The sequence below is a fragment of the Mus caroli genome, unplaced genomic scaffold (genome assembly GCF_978045245.1).
Source record: "Mus caroli unplaced genomic scaffold, Mus_caroli_1 scaffold_12, whole genome shotgun sequence".
NCBI lineage: Eukaryota > Metazoa > Chordata > Mammalia > Rodentia > Muridae > Mus > Mus caroli.
Window position 1 is genome coordinate 582,185 of NW_028227267.1, and position 19,663 is coordinate 601,847.

At 42.4% G+C, this 19,663-nt stretch overlaps 1 protein-coding gene and 1 pseudogene across 10 annotated transcripts in view; one reads left to right on the forward strand and one right to left on the reverse strand.

Annotated features, from left to right (window-relative positions):
* Positions 1 to 19,663, forward strand: part of Ube2e2 (ubiquitin conjugating enzyme E2 E2) — a 317,715-nt gene that overhangs the window by 258,935 nt on the left and 39,117 nt on the right. The window lies entirely within an intron of this gene.
* LOC110309135 (alpha-enolase-like) lies at positions 13,881 to 15,931 on the reverse strand (annotated as a pseudogene).

The window sequence follows — 19,663 nt, forward strand, 5'->3', positions numbered from 1 at the left end:
GGGGAAAAAGCTATTTAAAAGAGTTTAAGTACCTGCTCTTGAATTTTGCCAAGAGTCCCTTTTTTCAGAAGCATTGGGGAGACAGATGCTAAAGAGAGGGGTCAGTGGTTAAGAGGACTTGCTGGTCTGCTAGCCTGATCTACATATCCAGTCCTGGGACAGCCTGGTCTACATAGACTATCCAAAAAGAGAAAGGGAGGATATAGAGGAATGATGCTTTTTCTCAAATATGTTTCTATTTTCAGAGATTGGGGCATTAAATGTATGTTGAATGCTAAGTACTGATTTCTGAATTACTTTCCAGCCCTAAGCTAAAAGGAAAACCATTTCCTATTTTACAGGCTATCTTTGTATTTGATTAATGTTAGAACTGCCTTTCATTCTCAGTATCATATTCGGCCAGGGCACTGCTTTTATTCTGTAGGTCAATAGAACTTGCTTTTGATCTGTGTTTCTCTCTAGGATTTGGGACAGGATATTGTTTGGCTTTGTTTTATGCTTTTTTTTTTATAAATCCTAAGAAATATGCTGTCATTTAAGGTGTGAAATGTCTAATTAGATGTGATGAATAAGGTATATCCATATGTACCTCTCATCTCAGCACTCAGAGAGAAGAGTCAGGAGGATCAGGAGTTTGGTGCTAGCTGGGCTATCTGTAGTGAGAACCTATCTTTAAAAAGAAGTACTACTGTCTTCATGCTTCTAAAACTGCACACATAGTAACTGTGTTTGTGATATACCTTCCCCCCAAAAGACCGACACTCCAGGATTTGATATCATCTGTTCAAGGAATACCAGCTTTATTATTATAAATTAAATTAAATATGCCTATATAATAAGAGGGCATTAGCCACTTGGCTAAGAGGAGAATTGAATTAGTATATCTTGGAAGGACCATGTGTGTTTCTATCCTTTTAGACTGTGTTGCAGTTTGTAGTTTGGGAACATATAGTCTCCTATAAGATGCTTGTTGCCCAAGCCAGTGTTATTTATTCAGGCGGCTCCCACTCAGCCCATCTGAGACCTGAAAGCTAGCATTGATCATTATTACTACCAACATAACTAGGCTAAGCTCTGCAAAGGACACTTGCACAGGGAAATTCTGTGAGCAGATGACGGGGGACATTCAGGTAACTGTTTACATTGATTTTTTTCAGTGTTCTATACACAAAAGCTAGTAAGTGCCATGCTCATTAGTCACAGGATACAGTTGTTTTATGAATGTTCCTGGGTGACAGAAGAACAAAGACAGTAAGGTAACCACAAAAGATCTTATAAAGAAAACATCCTTCACTAGAATTGAACTGAAGCAGCTTCAAATTTCTCCAGCCTTGAGAGAAAGGCCCAGAAGAAAGGTCAACATCAAGACTTGGGACAGACCCTTGTGTTAATGGGCTGTAAACTTCAGGTGAAAACGTCTTTACTGCTCACTTAAGAATAGTAAGAGCTTTCAAGGAAAATCATAGCACCCCCTGCTTCACAGAGTGTGCCATTTACTTGATCTGTTGTGTTGCAGTGTTAGTATTGCTCATGCCTGGAGACTGGGCAAGTTGAGTTCATTTCTAGGACTACTTATCAATCCCAGTGCCTTGATTAGTCCTATCTCAGATTTGGAACCAGGTCTCTTTATATGGGGGCAGCCCTTTAGAGTCTAGCTCAAGCAAGTCTGAGGGGGCAGGAAGAAGCAGTGTTGGTTATAAACTAGTCATGTGCATATATTACAGGGGCTTTGTCTCATAGGAAGTAAGAGGAAACTGTCAGGAGGAAATGATGGTGAGTGGATCTAGGGCTTTGGTAGAAGAGCTATTCTACCATTGGACACATCTTTATTATAGACTCCATATGTTAGCAGAGATCTGCCCAGATTTCTTGGGTTGTTTACTTTTTAAAATACATTTTAAAGGCTAACTTATAAAGCAGACATACCCGAACCCTATTACTCTCCAAAACATTTACTCTGTAAATGAGTGAGGTGCAGCCCAGGAATGTGGAGGCAAGGAGCACATGTAGGAGTTGGAGCCATGCCAAGGCTGGAAAAGCAGCAAGGCTTTGAGACTCAAAACGGGCAGTAGTGTTCAAATTCTTTCTTATCTTTATTTTCACAAATGCTTATCATGTAGCCATCCTGATGCTGAGTGTACAGAAATAGGCAAGAGGAAGTCTCTTCAAGGGTAGAGTTAACAACCAGGATGCTACAAAATAGGCCTCTTTCAACTTGGCACCAAAGACTTGAGCATGATAGCTATGTGCTGGGGGACAGTGTCACTGGGATGCAGCATGCATAGCAACTTCCTTGGTTCCTGCCCACACGGTGTCTCTTTGCCTCCTTAAGACAGAGAGAAATGTCCTCAGAAGTTGCCAAATCTCCCCTGAACGAGCAGTACCATGCCTGGCTGACTCACTGTGTTCTCAACAGCAGTCCTGTCTACTAGCACCGGACTGGAAACATTTATGAGGACTCTGGTTTCTGATCTCAGTGATAAGATGGGATTTCCTCTGGGGAACTAACTGGGCACCTGCTTGGACTTGTTCTGAGTGCCCAGCTATTAGCTTGTTGGGTCTGAAGTTCAGGTTAGAGCTCAAGATGCATGCATGAGAGTCACTAGAGATTTGGGGTTCTTAGACTCAAGAATCTTACCCAAACTGAAAATTTTTTTGTACCTCTAAATTGTTACAATGTGTTTCCCAAAAGAAAACACTTGGTTACTGGAAAAACTAAGAAAATAACATTTTCTATTTTTCATGTTCTCAGCACTTGGAGATTAGAAAGATATTTTTCATATGAAGTGTTGCTGGCAGGCTTATATAACATTACTTAAAATATCTTAGAAAACTGAATTACTTACTGTAATAAATTATGAAAGTCAGAACAACTAGATCAGGCCAATGCCTTCTACAAAGAATTAAGAGTTCAATACAGATTTACCTTTTCATGTTGGTATTTTCCAAACTATATATCTATATGTATACAATGTTCTCCACGAACTTACCCATGAATTTACCTTTACCTCTCTCCCTGTGCTGTGTGAAAAGCAGCAGAACTCACAGGAAAGCTGCTCGGAACAGTGTGTTCATTACCAGCTGTTTCCATTTCATTCTTTTTCTTACTTCCTTTCCTCCATGAATATTTCCTGTTTTAGTTATTTACTTTGAAAACCAGAATATTACATTCATTTTGTTTTGGTTTGGTTTGGTTTGGTTGTTGTTGTTGTTTTATTTTTTATTTTTTTACACTCCAGATTTTATTCCCCCTCCCCGTGCACCCCCAAACTGTTCCACATTCCATACCTTCTACCCACCCCCTGTTTCCATGAGGATGTCCCCACCCCCAACCCCTGACTCTACCTGACTTTTAAACTCCCTGGGGCCTCCAGTCTATTGAGGGTTAGGTGCATCATCTCTTGATTGAACACAGACCCAGCAATCCTCCGCTGTATATTTGTTGGGGGCCTCATATCAGCTGGTGTATGCTGCCTGTTTAGTGGTCCAGTATTTGAGAGATCTCAGGGGTCCAGATTAATTGAGACTGCTGGTCCTCCTACAGAGTCGCCCTCCTCCTCAGCTTCTTCCAGCTTTCACACCTAATTCAACCACAGGAGTCAGCAGCTTCTGTCCATTGGTCAGGTCCAAATATCTGCATCTGACTCTTTCAGCTGCTTGTTGGGTCTTTCGGAGGGCTGTCATGATAGTCCCCTGTTTGTAAGCACACCATAGCCTCAGTAATGGTGTCAGGCCTTGGAACCTCCCCTTAAGCTGGATCCCACTTTGGGCCTGTTGCTGGACCTTCCTTTCCTCAGGCTCCTCTCCACTTCCATCCCTGTAATTCTTTCAGACAGAAACAATAATGGGTCAGAGGTGTGACTGTGGGATGGCAACCCCACCCCTCACTAGATGTCCTGTCTTCCTGCTGGAGGTGGGCTCTGTAAGTTACCTCTCCCTACTGTCAGGCATTTCATCTAAGAGTCTCTTACCTCTCAGGTCTCTGGTGCATTCAGGAGGGTCCTCACAACATCCTACCTCCCAAGGTTGCCTGTTTACATTCTTTCTGCTGACCCTCTGGGATTTTTAAGATAGATTTTAAAATATAAAGTGTGTACTGATGTTAAACAGCCCAAGGACCATATAGAACTATTAACACTTCTTGCCCTGTTCTGTTTTCCATATATTCTTACCTGAGTGTCCAGAAGGCTGTCCCACACATATGGATCAGTGTCACGTTTGCAATAACATATAACTTAGGTGACATAATTTTTTCCAATTTAGTAGATTATTGTTTTTAGTTATTTGTAGTTTGATTTATATAGCCCAAGCTAGTCTTAAACTTACTGTGTTGCTGAGGATGGCCTTGAACTCCTTATCCTCTTGTCCCCATCTCTGGAGTCCCCATTGCCAGTCTATGGAGATCTGTAGAGCTATGGTCCAGCCAGAGTGGCCAAGGAGTTGTGCTTTCCAAAGGGAAAAGGAGAGTCAGATTGAGACAGCCACTGTGACTCTGGAGTAGCAAGACGCTATACAACTGGCTCCAAAGCTACAGGAGAGAACTCTCTTTCCCAAAAAGTGTTACAGCTCTTATATGACAGCCACTTTCAGACAATCTTTGATGAAGTAATTCTTGTACCTTTATTCCTTGTGGACAGACAGGATCTTATATACATTTGGGGGTTGGTTGGGATCTAAAAGCAGATGCTTTCTATTGGCTTGGTCTGAGATGTTAGGGATGCCTCATCTGCATTCGGAGGGGCTTTGGAGCACCTCCCATATGTGGCTGATGGTTCTGGTCCTCTCCATGGGATACCGTGGTCACAAGAAAAAGACCTGGTGAGGAGTAGATGAAATGCCTAACATCCTCAGGTCTGAGAGTTCCAGGGTTCCTGAACCCGCTCAATCTTACCAAGTTTCCATGCACACTCCACTGCTCCATACACCATCACACCCAGCTTGGACTCGGTATTTTCATAACAGAAACCAACAGTTCATAGCACATAACCATCACAATCATGAACACACAGTAGTTGTGACTGCCTGTACAAGAACTAAGTCTGGCAGGGGGTGGACTAGATGGGTAGAAACGACTCAGCAGGAGGTGATGCAAGTAGGCAGTGAAAAGGATCCCAATGCACTCCAGTTACATGTGACTATCACAGATAAATGTAAACATGAAGGAGGACCAGGTCACCAATCTGACACCAAAGGGCCCTTTGTCTCCTACAAGAGGGACATCGAGAGTTCCTGCCCAGAGGGCCCTGTGTGCTCTTTCCACCTGCCTCATCCTGCTGTTCTGTCTGATCTCTAGAGACTTGTGAGTTACCAAAACATGTCCCATCCTCAGCCTCATGTTCAGGGTTTTGTGTTTCCTGATGACTCTACACAAATAAATGAGCAATTACCTTTCCTTTCTATCCTCCCTCAACTCAGTGAGAACAAAAACCTGTCTGTCTTGCAGATAGTAGACTTAATAGAATGAATTAGTATTCCTCTTCTTCATCATTTCTGAACTTTTCTGAAATCTGTTTTTTCTCTGCTGCCTTTTTGTACTTTATAATGTTGAAATGGTCAGTCAACATGGTCTCTCACTTCTCATCCTGTCTTTTCTCATCTTATCTCCACTCTGCTCTTTTTCCCAGAGAATTAGATACACATGGAAGACATGAGCTTTTTTTCTTCAAAGAAGCTCTTGAGCCATTTAAAAGACTGAGCAGAAAGTAAAACATTTTACTTTCGAAAATCAGGTAGCAACACAATCCATCTTTAGATGCTTAAAATTCGGTGTTGCCAGGACTGGCATCAATCTTATTGCCTGTCTCAACAAGAAATTAATTTACCTAAAAGAAGTTTGAGGGCTTTTTACTTCCATCTTATTAGAAATTTGATGTTCTTGGTTTCTTTAAAATATCTAGGCAATATTTTAGGCATACCATCATATACACAAGCTATAAACAAATAATTGGCATCTCCCAGTATAGGCTTAGATCCTCAATACATAGGCAAAACTTTGCAAAGCAAGATAAGAATCAAGGAACAAAGTATTTTCTTCTATGGATATCCCCTGGAGTATAATCATGCTTATTTTTCTATACCTTTTTATAACTTCAGAGTTTAAAGTCACATCATGAAAGCTCAATGCACATGCTAATTTTCCAAACTTAGGGTAAGTGTGTACACTTAGTCTTTGCCTCCACCTCTCTGTGTTACATAGCTGATACTTTGCTTTATGTGAACAGAAAGTTACCTGGGGGAGGGAACCATAGTAGCATGGGAAGATACTGTGCTGCATTCATATAATGAAGAGGATATGATCATAAAATAAAGATGTAGAAGAATTTGCAAAACACATGGACCTCACAAGTAGCATATTCAAATAAAGGCGTCATGAGATTATTAAAAGTTAGGAGCAGGGCCAGGTGTGGTGGCGCACGCCTTTAATCCCAATACTCGGGAGGCAGGGACAGGCAGATTTCTGTGTTCCAGGACAGCCAGGGCTATACAGAGAAACTCTGTCTCAAAAAAACAAACAAACAAAAAAACAAAAAAAAAGTTAGGAACAGGAAAAATTAATGGATAGACACAAAAAGCAGAATGACAGCTGCCTTTTCGGTTGTAACAGGGAAGAGCCACAAGGAAGAGTGCTCCTACGGGACTGTTCTGGATCTCATTCTAGGCAGGGTTTGCTTGGTGGTGTTGTCTTCATAAGCCTCCTGTTCAACTGACATCCATCCTTACAGTAACTGTTCATCCAGTTTTATGTTTTCCACATCCAGCCCATCGTTTTCATGAGCTGTCCTTTTGTGCCTCCTCCTATTGGAAAAATGCTCAGCTATCCAGGTGTGGCACTCTTCTGTGCCTGCCCACTTCACTTTAATTGCCAGGGTAAGGTTGCTTGAGGACAGAAGCCCAGTCCAGCTGTAATATCTGAACCTTTGGGGATGGCTAAGATGGAGAAAATCTCATAGCTCAGGTGGTTCTGCCTTACTGTGCAACATCTTTAGACTTCATAGAGTGCCCATCAGCAAGAAGGCTATCACCAGACACACTCAATCTCCTGGCTCCCAGAACCAAGGCAAGGCAAACTCACTTTCTTTATAAATTGTTCAATCTCAGAACTCTTGTTATCACAGCAGAAAACAGGCTAAATTTGCTGTCAGGCCCACTCCATGTCTCCTAAGCTGGGATGCTGTTCAGACTGGAGAGAGCTCTGCCTGTGTGGATGTGCTCAAGGGAACCTGGCAAAAGCCCATTGATTTTTAGATTCTATTGTTTATAGTCTCCTTGGTCACAAATAATACTTACCCATAAAGCTTCAATTTATGATTGCCAAGCCAGTCCATGTGCTTTAACATTATGCCAGATGGTAGTTGCTTATATGCCTGCCTGACCATAGCTGCATGTGGGGTATTAGCGAAGGATCCGAGAGGTCCAGAGGTGTCCCACTTTCATGGAAAATCTGCATGAGACCCTGTATGTGATGTGCCATCAGCCATTCAAAGGACTGGGGCTCCACAGCATTGAAGTGCTGGTGTTCTGTGTCTGCTTCTTCCCTAGTCATTAGGTTGCTCCTAGGAAGGAATTGGCCCCTCATGCTTCAGTTTGTTATCAGGGCCATGCTTGAACCTGTTGATTATAACATCATTTTTGAGGTATAAGAAACAATCTGTTTGATAATCCTTTGTAGAGTTTTGTTTAAAACCACACCATTCTTGTTGATGAAAGAAACAGAATCTAATATAATTGAGTAGAATTAAAAATCTTTGCTCTTTGCCATCTGATAACATTTTATCATCATTTGCCAATCTTACTTACCCAACCCGAAAAGATCTTTTTTTTTTTTTTTGAGACAGGGTTTCTCTGTATAGTCCCGGCTGTCCTGGAACTCACTCTGTAGACCAGGCTAGCCTCAAACTCAGAAATCCGCCTGCCTCTGCCTCCCAAGCACTGGGATTAAAAGCGTATGCCACCACTGCCCAGTTTCCGAAAAGATCTTTTGTCCCCTAAAATTTATTTCTATATCTGCATAAACCTTTGAAGTGATTCTAATCTCAGTGTTTCTAAACATTAAAACATAGTATCTATGTGGGAATAATCGACAAGCCCAACCCTGACCCTCACGGAACTTAGCACCATGGGCACATGTACAGCCCACCATCCTGTGCATTAGCACAGTGAGAGCTACAACACCATCCTGTGCATCAGCACAGTGAGCACTACAACAGACACACAACTCCATTTCATAGAATCGGCAAGGTCCTGACAGGAAGCTTTAAGGCCAGGACTGAGGCGAGTATTTTCTGTGTCTTTCATATCCCCCCTAGAAGCTCCAATCCAAGTACAGACCCAAGTAAGCCAACTGGAAGGGTCAGTAACTACCCCTTTATCTTGTTAACAGATTATTTTGAAATCAGGTTTAAAAACAAAAAGAACAGAATTTATGGCTTTTTTCTACTAAACCATTTTCAGGAGCCTTACCTACCTTGGCTGTACTTGCCTGTATAAGTAGTTACAAATGAATTCATATGTTAGCAAGTTTTTGAAACTTATCAAGGTGATCAATAACTACCCATCACAGGTTACACAGACTCAAAACTCACTTTCTAGTCATGTCTACAAACGCCATATCCATCCTAAAATGCCTACATTAAATTAATATTTGTATATAAAATTTATCATTGGTAAATATATTTAGACATCTTAATACCATTTGTTCACCCAATAAGCATAAGCATACACATACACCCTATTAGATGTATACAGTGGTTGGTGCCCTGGATAGTTTAAAGAGATTTATATGCCCTGCTCTCAAATAGCCTTCCATTACATAGGAGGAAAAAAGACAAACACACAAAAGTGTAAGAGTAAATATAAAATAGATCAGAAAGTGATGAGTACTCTGAGCTGGGATAATCAAGGGAGAGATGTTCACAGAAGACAGAGAGTATTCACACACTCACAGGTTATTGAGACAGTAGAACTATAAAGCCCTGGGAAAGACACATGTATGTATTCTACCTCATCTCTTAAACACCAGAATCTCTTGCAGATAGGAAAGTGAGTTACCATCCCAACAGCAGTGTGTCTTGAAAGGTCCACTGAAGCTTAAACAGAAGTCTTGGTATATAGAGATGCTGAGGTGTATCTGACCATGAGAGTTCCTCATGAACTGAGACCCAGAGAAACCAGCACATAGGCACATAGGGTGCTCTGAGTGAGCATCAGGACAACACAAATGAAGAAAAGTCTCTTAGCTGGTCAAAGGCAGGAATCTCAAGAGTTGAAAGATGGTGGAAATAAAGATTAAATATTGAAATGGCAAACTGAGACTGTCACAGATACCTAATGTATCAGTGAGACTGTATTTCCCAGCAATAGTCACAGGGCAAGAATCAGAGTATTTCTTGGTCAGCTGGCCAGGACTGAGGCTGAGCAGCTGACCTTAGAGTTTTACAATTGTCTTTTCCCTTGGAAGACCTATGATCCAGCTTTTGACTGACACCTCAAACTTGGCATAATCAGTAATTGTGAAATGTGTGCCCCAAAAGAACCTTTATAATCTTTGAAGCATAAGTAGTTTTGAGGGGGGAATAAAAACGTGTGTGTGTGTGTGTGTGTGTGTGTGTGTGTGTGTTGTTCATGTCTACCATGTAGAATAGATTTGGGAAAGTGTTACAATATTAATGAGTCTGTTCACTGTATTTTGATTTTTCTTAAATAAAAAGTTGAACATAGGAAGCATTGCCTTCTTGCTGCATACACATTTTGGAACACCAATGTTAAGCAATCCACAGAGACAGTAGAAGCCTTAAGAAAAACTGTATAGCTAAACACAACAGGTGGTAGAGGGAAGGCCAGAGAAAGGAGATCTAAGTTTTCCATGACTCAGGGTGGCTGTTGTAAAGTATGGAAATGTAGACTTTTTGCTTCTATCAAGTATAGATATCATCTCTTCCTAGAATTAGATTAATGCAGATGTGTTAACAACATCTTCACTCAACTATAAAAATAAGAGAAAGACATAAAATTATACTTCATTCAAATTAGTATATGATAAAAATACATCAATAAAACTTCAAAAGATGTAACCAGGATGATAGTTTTTTTTTTAAAGATTTACTTTCATTTGTGAGTACAAGTATTTCCCTGCTTGAGATTTGTGTCCCACATATATGTCTGGTATCTGCAGAGACCAGAGGACTGTGTCCCAGATTTCCTGGAATTGGAGTTAGAGACATTTGTGAGCCACTGATCGGATGCTGAGAAATGAACTTGGGTCCTCTCAAACTCAGCCAGTATTCTTTGCCACTGAATCATAGCCTCAAATTAATATTTCTTATGTGCACACTATCTATTGCATCTGCTCCAAAGATACTGAAGTCCATTTGCACATTTTTAAAGCTAAAAGCTGTTGAGAGTTGTCTTACCTAAATGCACCCTATGCTGCCTTTCTAGATCCAAAACTAGTAGGCAATTTTCTTCTTTTCCTCAAGAGGCAAAAAAAATATTGGAGAGAGAGAGAGAGAGAGAGAGAGAGAGAGAGAGAGAGAGAACATCAGAGTGTTTGCAGTATTACAATATTTGCTTGTAAAATTATTTAAATCATTTTGATGGCTATTCCTGGTTGTCATCTTGACTGCATCTGAAATAAACTACAATCCAGAAATGGAGGGCACACCTGTGAGAAATTTTCTGCTTGGCTTGAAGTGACTGAATCCACTTTCATTCTGGAACTTAAAGTAGGAAGACATTTGATCCTGATCTTAAGGTGAGAAGACACACCTTTAATCTGAACCATGCCTTCTGCTGAAGGTCACTGTAAGAACGTGGAAAAAGGAAGTGTTTACTCTTTGCCTTCTTGCCCTCTCCTTGTTAGCATATCCATTCCTCCATGAGCATTGGAGCCTACATCTTTGGAATTCCAGCATAAGCAGAAGACCAACTGAGACATCCAGGCTTATAGACTGAGCAACTACTGGATTTTTGGAACTTTCTGTTTGCAGCTAATTGTTACATTAGCTAGACTTCAGCCTATAAGACATTCCAATAAGCCAGCCATTCCAATAAGTGGTGGCGCACACCTTTAATCCCAGCACTTGGGAGACAGAGGCAGGCAGATTTCTGAGTTTGAGGCCAGCCTGATCTACAAAGTGAATTCCAGGACAGCCAGGGCTACACAGAGAAACCCTGTCTCAAAAAACCAAAAAAAAGGCCACGGCATCTGGGGGAGCCATATTGGTTCCGGGATTCCGCTGAGACTAGTCTGCACAGGTAAGTGTGGACTACAGAAACTAACAGCTTCTGGGACAGGCAGAAGCCACAGAGCTTCTGAGGCAGACCGTTTCAGGCTCCAGACATCCGGGCACCTTCCCTGCCAGAGGAGAGGTGTCTGCCCTGCCCGGGAGGGCTTTGCCACATCATCTGGGGGAGCCATCTTGGTTCCCGGATCCCGCTGAGACTAGTCTGTGCAGGTGAGAGTGTGGACTACTGAAGCTACACAGATTCTGGGACAAGCCCTGTTTCAGGCTTTCATCTTCTGCCAGGAGGCAGGTCCGAACACCAGATATCTGTCCACCTTCCCTGCAAGAGGAGAGCTTGCCTGCAGAGAGTGCTCTAACCACTGAAACTCAGGAGAGAGCTAGTCTTCCAGGTCTGCTGATAGAGGCAAACAAAATCACGAGAGGAACAAGTCTAACCAGAGACAACAATAACAACTAACTCCAGAGATTACCAGATGGAGAAAGGCAAACGTAAGAATCTTACTAACAGAAACCAAGACCACTTACCATCATCAGAACCCAGCACTTCCACCTCAGCCAGTCTTGGGCACCCGAACACACCCAAAAAGCTAGACCTGGATTGAAAAGCATATCTCATGATGATGGTAGAGGACATCAAGAAGGATTTTAATAACTCACTTAAAGAAATACAGGAGAGTGTGAACACTTTGCTCCTTCTTAGAATTGGGAACAAAACACCCATGGAAGGAGTTACAGAGACAAAGATTGGAGCTGAGAAGAAAGGATGGACCATCTAGAGACTGCCATACCCGGGGATCCATCCCATAATCAGCCCCCAAACGCTGCCACCATTGCACACACTAGCAAGACGTTGCTGAAAGGACCCTGATATAGGTTTCTCTTTCGAGGCTATGGCGGGGCCTAGCAAACACAGAAGTGGAGGCTCACAGTAAGCTATTGGATGGATGACAGGGCCCCCAATGGAGGAGCTAGAGAAAGTACCCAAGGAGCTAAAAGGATCTGCAACCCTATAGGTGGAACAACAATATGAACTAACCAGTACCCCCCGGAGCTCATGTCTCTAACTGCATATGTATCAGAAGATAACGTAGTCAGCCATCAGTGGAAAGAGAAGCCCATTGGTCTTGCAAACTTTATATGCCTCAGTACAGGGGAACGCCAGGGCCAAGAAGTGGGAGTGGGTGGGTAGGGGAGGGGGGGACGGGTATGGGGGACTTTTGGGATAGCATTGGAAATGTAAATGAAGAAAATACCTAATTTAAATTAAATATAAAAAAAAGAAAAACCAAAAAAATTCCAATAAATCCCATTTATATATACATATATGTGTGTGTGTGTGTGTGTGTGTGTGTGTGTGCGCGCGCGCGCGCACATTATGTTATAAGAGAGATTCATTCTATAAGTTCTGATACTTTAGAGAACCCTAACTAATAGTATCATATTTATGAAGTGTATTTATTATTAGTGCTTGTGCATGATTGTCGAGTAAAGGTGTACATTCATGGCATGTGCTCAGAGGTAAAAGGAGAACTTTGCAGAGTGTTCTCTCCATGCCTCTACATATGTTACATATGTTATGGGATCAATTTTAGGTTGCCAGGATTTACTGCAAGTGCCTTTCCCTGCTGAGCCATCATACTGGCCTACAAAAATGTCTTCTTAAAGCAGCACCAAAACCTCAAGCTTCAACGATTACTTCAGCAAGATAGTGCTGTGACCATGGACAGGATTTGCAGAGATCAGATAGTGAAGGAGTATCTCCCTAGACACTGTCATCGAGGCACAGAAGCCTAGCAGCTCTATCACAAAAAGACCTAACACCAGCAGAATCCCAAACCAAAAGTATCTTTATGTGAAGGAAGCAAATGTACATCACAGCATCAGCATTCATGAAAATGGAGTTCCTGCTTCATGCTGAAGGTATAACATGAAATGTATGACATAGGTGCAGCTCAGTGGTACAGTGACAACTTAGCATGAAGCTCAGGCTCATGCCCAGCGAGACAGTAACAAGAACAACAGAAACAATAAATAGGAATAAAAATGTCATCATTTAAAACTCAGACCTGGGCATACTCAGGATCTCTGAGTTTGAGGCCGCTCAAACATGAGTTCCCAGACAGTTCCCATCAGCTACATGAGTTCTCAGACAGCCAGGGCTATGTAGAAAAAACCTGTTTAGATAGGTAGGTAGGTAGATAGATAGATAGATAGATAGATAGATAGATAGATAGATAGATAGATAGATAGAGTAAATAAACTAGGTTAGCAGTGTTAGGTGTATCTTATATCCTTTATTCTTAACCTCTTTGATGAGATGATTTTTTACTGGGTTGCTGAGGCCTTATTTTGCACATAGAACCACATAGAGTCTTGCCAGTAGCCACCCAGGAAATCATACTAGGGGTCAGGGGCCCCAGATACTAGCTGGGAAGTAAGGTGACATAAACAATGTTTTGACTAATCACATGGTTACAGGGCTGGGATATCCAGTAGGGCTTGGTTTCCATGTTCCAAGAACTTGTAGGTGAGTAACTGTGAAGGTCCAACAACCCCGGGGCTTGCCTCAAGCCTCCTCTGTGACACCAAGGACAGGGTCTAGGCAGCCACTAGTGACTTCAGTTGCAAGCCCATGGTTTATTTGGCCAGAGGATTTCTGAAGGACCTGCTGGACAAGGTAGACTTGATTCCCAGCTCCTTCTCAGTTTTGCAGATCTGATTGTATTTGGCCTGGTCCTAGGATCAAGAAGCCATGTACCCAGTGGAAACCCTACTACCACGTCACCAATGAAGGTATCATTCCACCCAGTGTAATGGGACACCATGTTGCCCAACCATCATACTGGCCAGCTTGCATGCCTTCATAGACTCAAGCACAGAGCCAGTCTTGTTCACTTTGAGCAGGGGGCAGTTTCAGGACTTCTCAGCTACAGCCTTGGCAATCTACTTAGGGTTGGTCACTGTGGGATGATCATCAGCAATAAACATATGCACTGGCTGTTGACTTCTGCCAGGCTTCCTAGTCATCCAGGTCCCAAAGGAGCCTTCAATGAACACTACTGCAGATTTTCATTTGAATAACTTCTATAGGTCAGCCAGACAGCCAGGCATGATATACCTGTTGGCATCATTAGGAAACTTGAAGTCCAAGTCATATTTGCTGTCTCTGAAGAACTCAGAGGCATCCACATCCGTGCTGGTAATGGCCTGGTCAGTGTAGCCACCCTTCCCTTTGCAACTGCAAACCCAGAGCTTCTTTGTTTCCCAAGATGTTCCAGTTAGGATAACACCCACATTCATCACATCAACACCACATTGGTGACATCTTCCTGGTATCCCTTGATGACATTTTTCAGGATGAGGTAAACATCCACTCCAATGCCCATGGTTTCCTGGAAGCTGAATATGCCCACAAGGAGGCTCATGAACCTTTTCATGGCCAGCTTGTTGCCAGCATGAGAACCATTGTTGAACATTTTGAAAGCCAGAACTGGCAGGAATGCCTTTGGATGCCACCTAAGTCATCGATGTGATAGTTCAGGTGCACCCACTTTTTCATGGCATCACCTTTGAAGTCAGGGATGCCCCCAGGAAGGCATTGCTCCAAGTTTCCATTTATTTTCAGTTCCATCCATTTTGATCTTCAATTTGTCTCTCTTCTTCACAGCATCTGGCTTCTTTCTAACCAGAGCACCTGCAGTGTTCTAATGATATGCTTATCAGCCTTCAAGATACCCTTCCCTATGTGTCACATCTTATCATTGTCCCAGAGTCCCATGGCCTCATAGATACCAGTGGAGGTGCCAATGGGCACGGAAGCTGGGAAGAGAGCTTTCAAGGTACAGAGATAAACCTCTGCCAGATTGTGTGTGTGTGTGTTTGTGTGTGTACCTCACACTGGTATGCCAGGAGCACCAATTCGCTGATCAAGGGAAGCAGAATGCAGTCCATAATGGGGGTCCTTAGTCCATGTTTCTCCAGATAGAAAACAGTGGAGTATGGCACAATTGCTGTGGGCCCCAGTCTCCTGTGCACCAAGGCACCACTGGCATACTGCTGGGAGTTGGGAAGAGGTGTCCCTGGTCCCTGCTTCCTCAGGGTGTCCACATGCCAGACAGGAAGGGGAGGCAGAGCTCGGGAGCGGGGAAGAGAATCTAGTTTGATTCTGAGTGAGTGTCAAGAGACTGGAGGGCCTGGGAGAGAGAGAGCTTCTCTGGGAGACTTAGGCATGGCTCTTTATAAAAGCACCCCCACTTCCCTGCTGCAGTCCTTGATGAAGAGATGGAGATGATACTTGCTTGTCCAAACTGCTTTATTTGATGGCAAATGTAAATGCATACACCTTACTCAGGGTAAACCAGGGATTAACTACCCTTTGAGGGAAGGAATGCCCAGGAAGAGAAGCTCATTGGTTGAACATTCTAGATACCTCATTAACATGAAGAATTTCAGGTTTTCATGCTAAGTTACTGGTTGCCATGGTCCTCTCAGTAGAGTGTCATGGTTATATGATCCAAGGCTGGTAGAGTTTGACAGGGAGCTGGCCCCACGCCTACCATACTCAGTTCTGAGTTTCACTGGGTTTGGACTCACTCAGGGTGGCATGGTCTACTTGCCCCACACACTTCAACAGTGAAATTCCTTCAAGAGTCAAAGACTTTTCTGGTGTGGATCTTGAGAACACACATGGTGAATTTCTGACTGCTGATCACCATGCAGTAAAGGAATAAGGTACTATGGATATTAGAGAAAACATTAAGGGAAGAGGTGCATGCATCCCAAGTTCCTGAGTTGCTCTATCGCAGATGATTTAATAGTAGAAAATATAATTACTTCTGGTCAGAACAAAAATACTCTATCATATGCCTATAAAGTAGTGATACAGATTTCAAATGCGTGTTTGGAAAACAAATCTTGCTCATTTAGTTTTACAGTGTTCAAGAAGGTGAGGCCATCTGTCCATGTAGTTGTGAGACTACTAATATGTATATCCTTTCCAATTTATTAGTGTGATAATGAGCATTCTCTTTATTGTTCTAATATATTTATTATTTATTACAATCAAGAGGTTGACTTCTTTAAAAAAAAAAAAAAAAGCCAGGCATGATAATGCACGCCTTTAATCCCAGCACTTGGGAGGCAGAGGCAAGCGAATTTCTGAGTTCAAGGCCAGCCTCGTCTACAAAGTGAGTTCCAGGACAGCCAGGGCTACACAGAGAAACCCCTATCTCGAAAAAAAAAAACAAAAAAAAAAAAAAAAAAGAGGTTGACTTCTTTATTCTTTAATCTACATGTTAGTAAATAATGCTAACAACAATAACAAAAGATGGAAAACAAACAAACAAACATTGACCATACCAGCCTCTGCAAAAGTGTACATTCTTCTAATACAGTCAGAGTGAAGCAAAGGACTCTACTGGAAATACAGACCTGTTTGTTGGTCTTACCTCTCAGTTTTCCATTCCTGTTTATTTAAAGAAGATACAATGTAGTGATCACCTGTGGGATTTGTCAGTCCTTTATCTTATAACACAGTGATTCATTTAATGTTAAAGATGCCTATAATCTCTACTAGCTAAAGTATTCATCACAATTTTGCCCTAACCTAAGTAGCAAAACATAGTTTTCTTTAAGAACTTACTGGAACTATCAATTGACAGCCTGAAATAATCACCCCTCAAGAAAGGTGCTCTTACTGGGCTGTGGCTACTTGTAATTATGATACTTATGGCTTCATTGTAAAAGTAAATATTCTATATTTCCAGTTAATTTGTTCATCAAACAAATACATGCTGGCATTGTCCTCTTCCCTAGAGGCAATAAAAATCAGTATGTTATATAAATTGTTTATATAATTTCTTACATAAAGTTATTCTCCTGTGAATAAACATCTTTGCTAGCCTATCTGCAGAAATTCACTTCCGAGGTCCTTGTTCAGCTAATACACACAGCTATGGGTTTTGTAAAGTGAAGCCAATGCCATTTATAAAAGTCCTGTACCATGCGACTGTTTGCTTTCAGAGGTAATATTTGGTTTTGCTCTACAGCAGCCAGTTTCCTCCAATACAAAGATGTATGTTATAAATCACAAGAAGGAGGAAAGCAGCCTAGTGTGTATTTAAGATGACTTCAGATTTCCTTAGGGAAAAAGTCTCTTCGGGGTGGCCCGCTAGAAAATGGAGTGTGTCTTTCTATACAGTTCTGGGTCATCACAATTTGCCTTATCCCACTACCTCACACTCTTGTGTTTGTTTGTTTGTTTGTTTGTTCATTTTTTTAATTGTTTTCATGTGTGTGAAGGAGATGGGAGCATGCATACAGCCTTAGGGAAATCTCACCTATTTTTTAGGACAAGTGTTGGACTCCAGTCAAGGCTCCATGCAAAAATAATAATACGCTTCCCGACTCCCATACTCCACAGCAGAAGTCAGCAGCTCAGAGACTACACCAGGAACTCAGCTGCCACCTGAAGGCAGGCTTTGGAATTCCTGGAATGTGAATGAAGCAAGATAAGTAAGGTGGAGATAGCAATGAGAGAAATAACTTCAGATAAGATGACAAGATGAGAGGGCAGAAGAGGAGAGAAGAGTCTTCAAACAAGTAGGCATGGGCACATAGATGGAGCCACTGTCACAGCCTAGAGTCTCCTGGGAAGAGTCTGCGTGATGGTGACATGCCTCTAGGGCAGGTTGGCCTGGGACATGGACAAGAGATTGTCTTGATTGGCTGACATGGGAGGGCCTGATCAATTGTGAGTGGCACCATTCTGTAGTCAGGGGTCCTGAGCACTCAGAGTGGAGAGAATTAGTTGAGAGCAGGCTAGCAAAGGTGTGTGTGCTCCTGACACGGATGATGTCATGTACTGAGATTCTTCCCCTCTTGATTCCTTGCCTGTGGGGCACAAAAAGGTATATGGGGTGACAGCTGAGTTCGTGGTGTGGTCTCAGAGTTGCTGACTTCTGCTGTGAAGTATGGGAGTCGGGGAGCATATTATCTTTGCAGGGAGCCTTGACTGGAGTCCAGCACTGTAGGTCTTCAACTCCCTCTTCCTCCCTCATCATCTCAGCCCAGCAGCTGCCCAGAGATAATCTGGCTATGGCCAAAATCAGATTTGCATTCATTTCTAGAGCTTAGATTGTGGACTGAGTTGTCTGCCTTTTCTCCATTCTGTTTCTCCTCTATTCATTTCTTGGTTTAGTCAGCTGGTAGTATCCAAAAGTTTGCATCATATATGTCATTAACATAATATCATTGTTTAAATGACAGTGGCCCCATGAGCACATATGTTTCAATACTTGTTCCCCAACTGTCCTAACTGTTTGGGAAAGATTAGGATGGCCTTGTTGGAGGTGTGTCACTGAGCTGAATTAAGGTTTCAAAAGACTCACCCTGTTTCAGATTATCTCTTTCTGCTTCCTGTTTGTGGTTTGAGAGGTCTGCTCTTAGCTGTTCCTCTGCCTTGCCTTCACTCTGCTATCATGGACTAAAACCCTGAAATCATAAGCCCAATTATACACGTTATTGATAAGTTGTCTTGGTCATGGTATTTCATTACAGCAATAGAAGCTATTACAGATATCATTTCAGAAAGACAAGTTAGTGGCATCTAACTCAGAGGAGAAGGTCCTTGATAGGCCAGGTGAAGGAACATTATATAAGGCCCCATTGCAAGTCCTAGCTTGCCCTTTCCTCAGTCCAGACCCCAGCAAATTCTACCGCCACTGCTCTTTCCTGCGGTTTGTCTCCAGCCTCATCTCAGTCACTACTGAGAAACCAATTTCCTCAAGGCAGGTAGTTTGGGGCCTGCCCTCAGCAAGCTTGGGGAAACAGCTTCTTCACTTTACTAGCAAATCCCTTCATAGAGAAGCCTGTAAGGTCTGCTGCACCTCACATCAGTCACATCTATTAACAAGCCAAGGTGGCACACTCAAGTTTATATAAGTTGCAAGTCCCTTCTCCACAAGCTGCCTGCCTGACTGCTCACGCTAGTCTCAGTTCATGGTGCCAGCCGGCCACTGTTAGTGTCCTCCACACTCTGGAGAAAAGCCTAGCTTGCTCTAAACACTGACATCAAAATTATTCCAAGGTTGAACAGATGTGAGGTAACAGATCTTAAGTCACACTGTCTTGATCTCAGCTGCATCCTCCTCGAATACACTTGAGGGTCTGACTCAGTGTGTATAAGAGCCTCCACAGCTTCTCTAAGATCACTAGACATCTGCCTGTCTCATCAGAATTCTGTCCAAAATTGATGTTGAGAGACCATCTATTGTCAGCTCTCCTAGCTCAAGTTAAACCATGGAGACCTAGAACTTTTCCCTTTTTCCTGCCAGGTTTTTTGGTTTTTGTTTTTTGGGTTTTGTTTTGTGTTTTGGTTTTTGAGACAGGGTTTTCTCTGTGTAGCCCTGACTGGCCTGGAA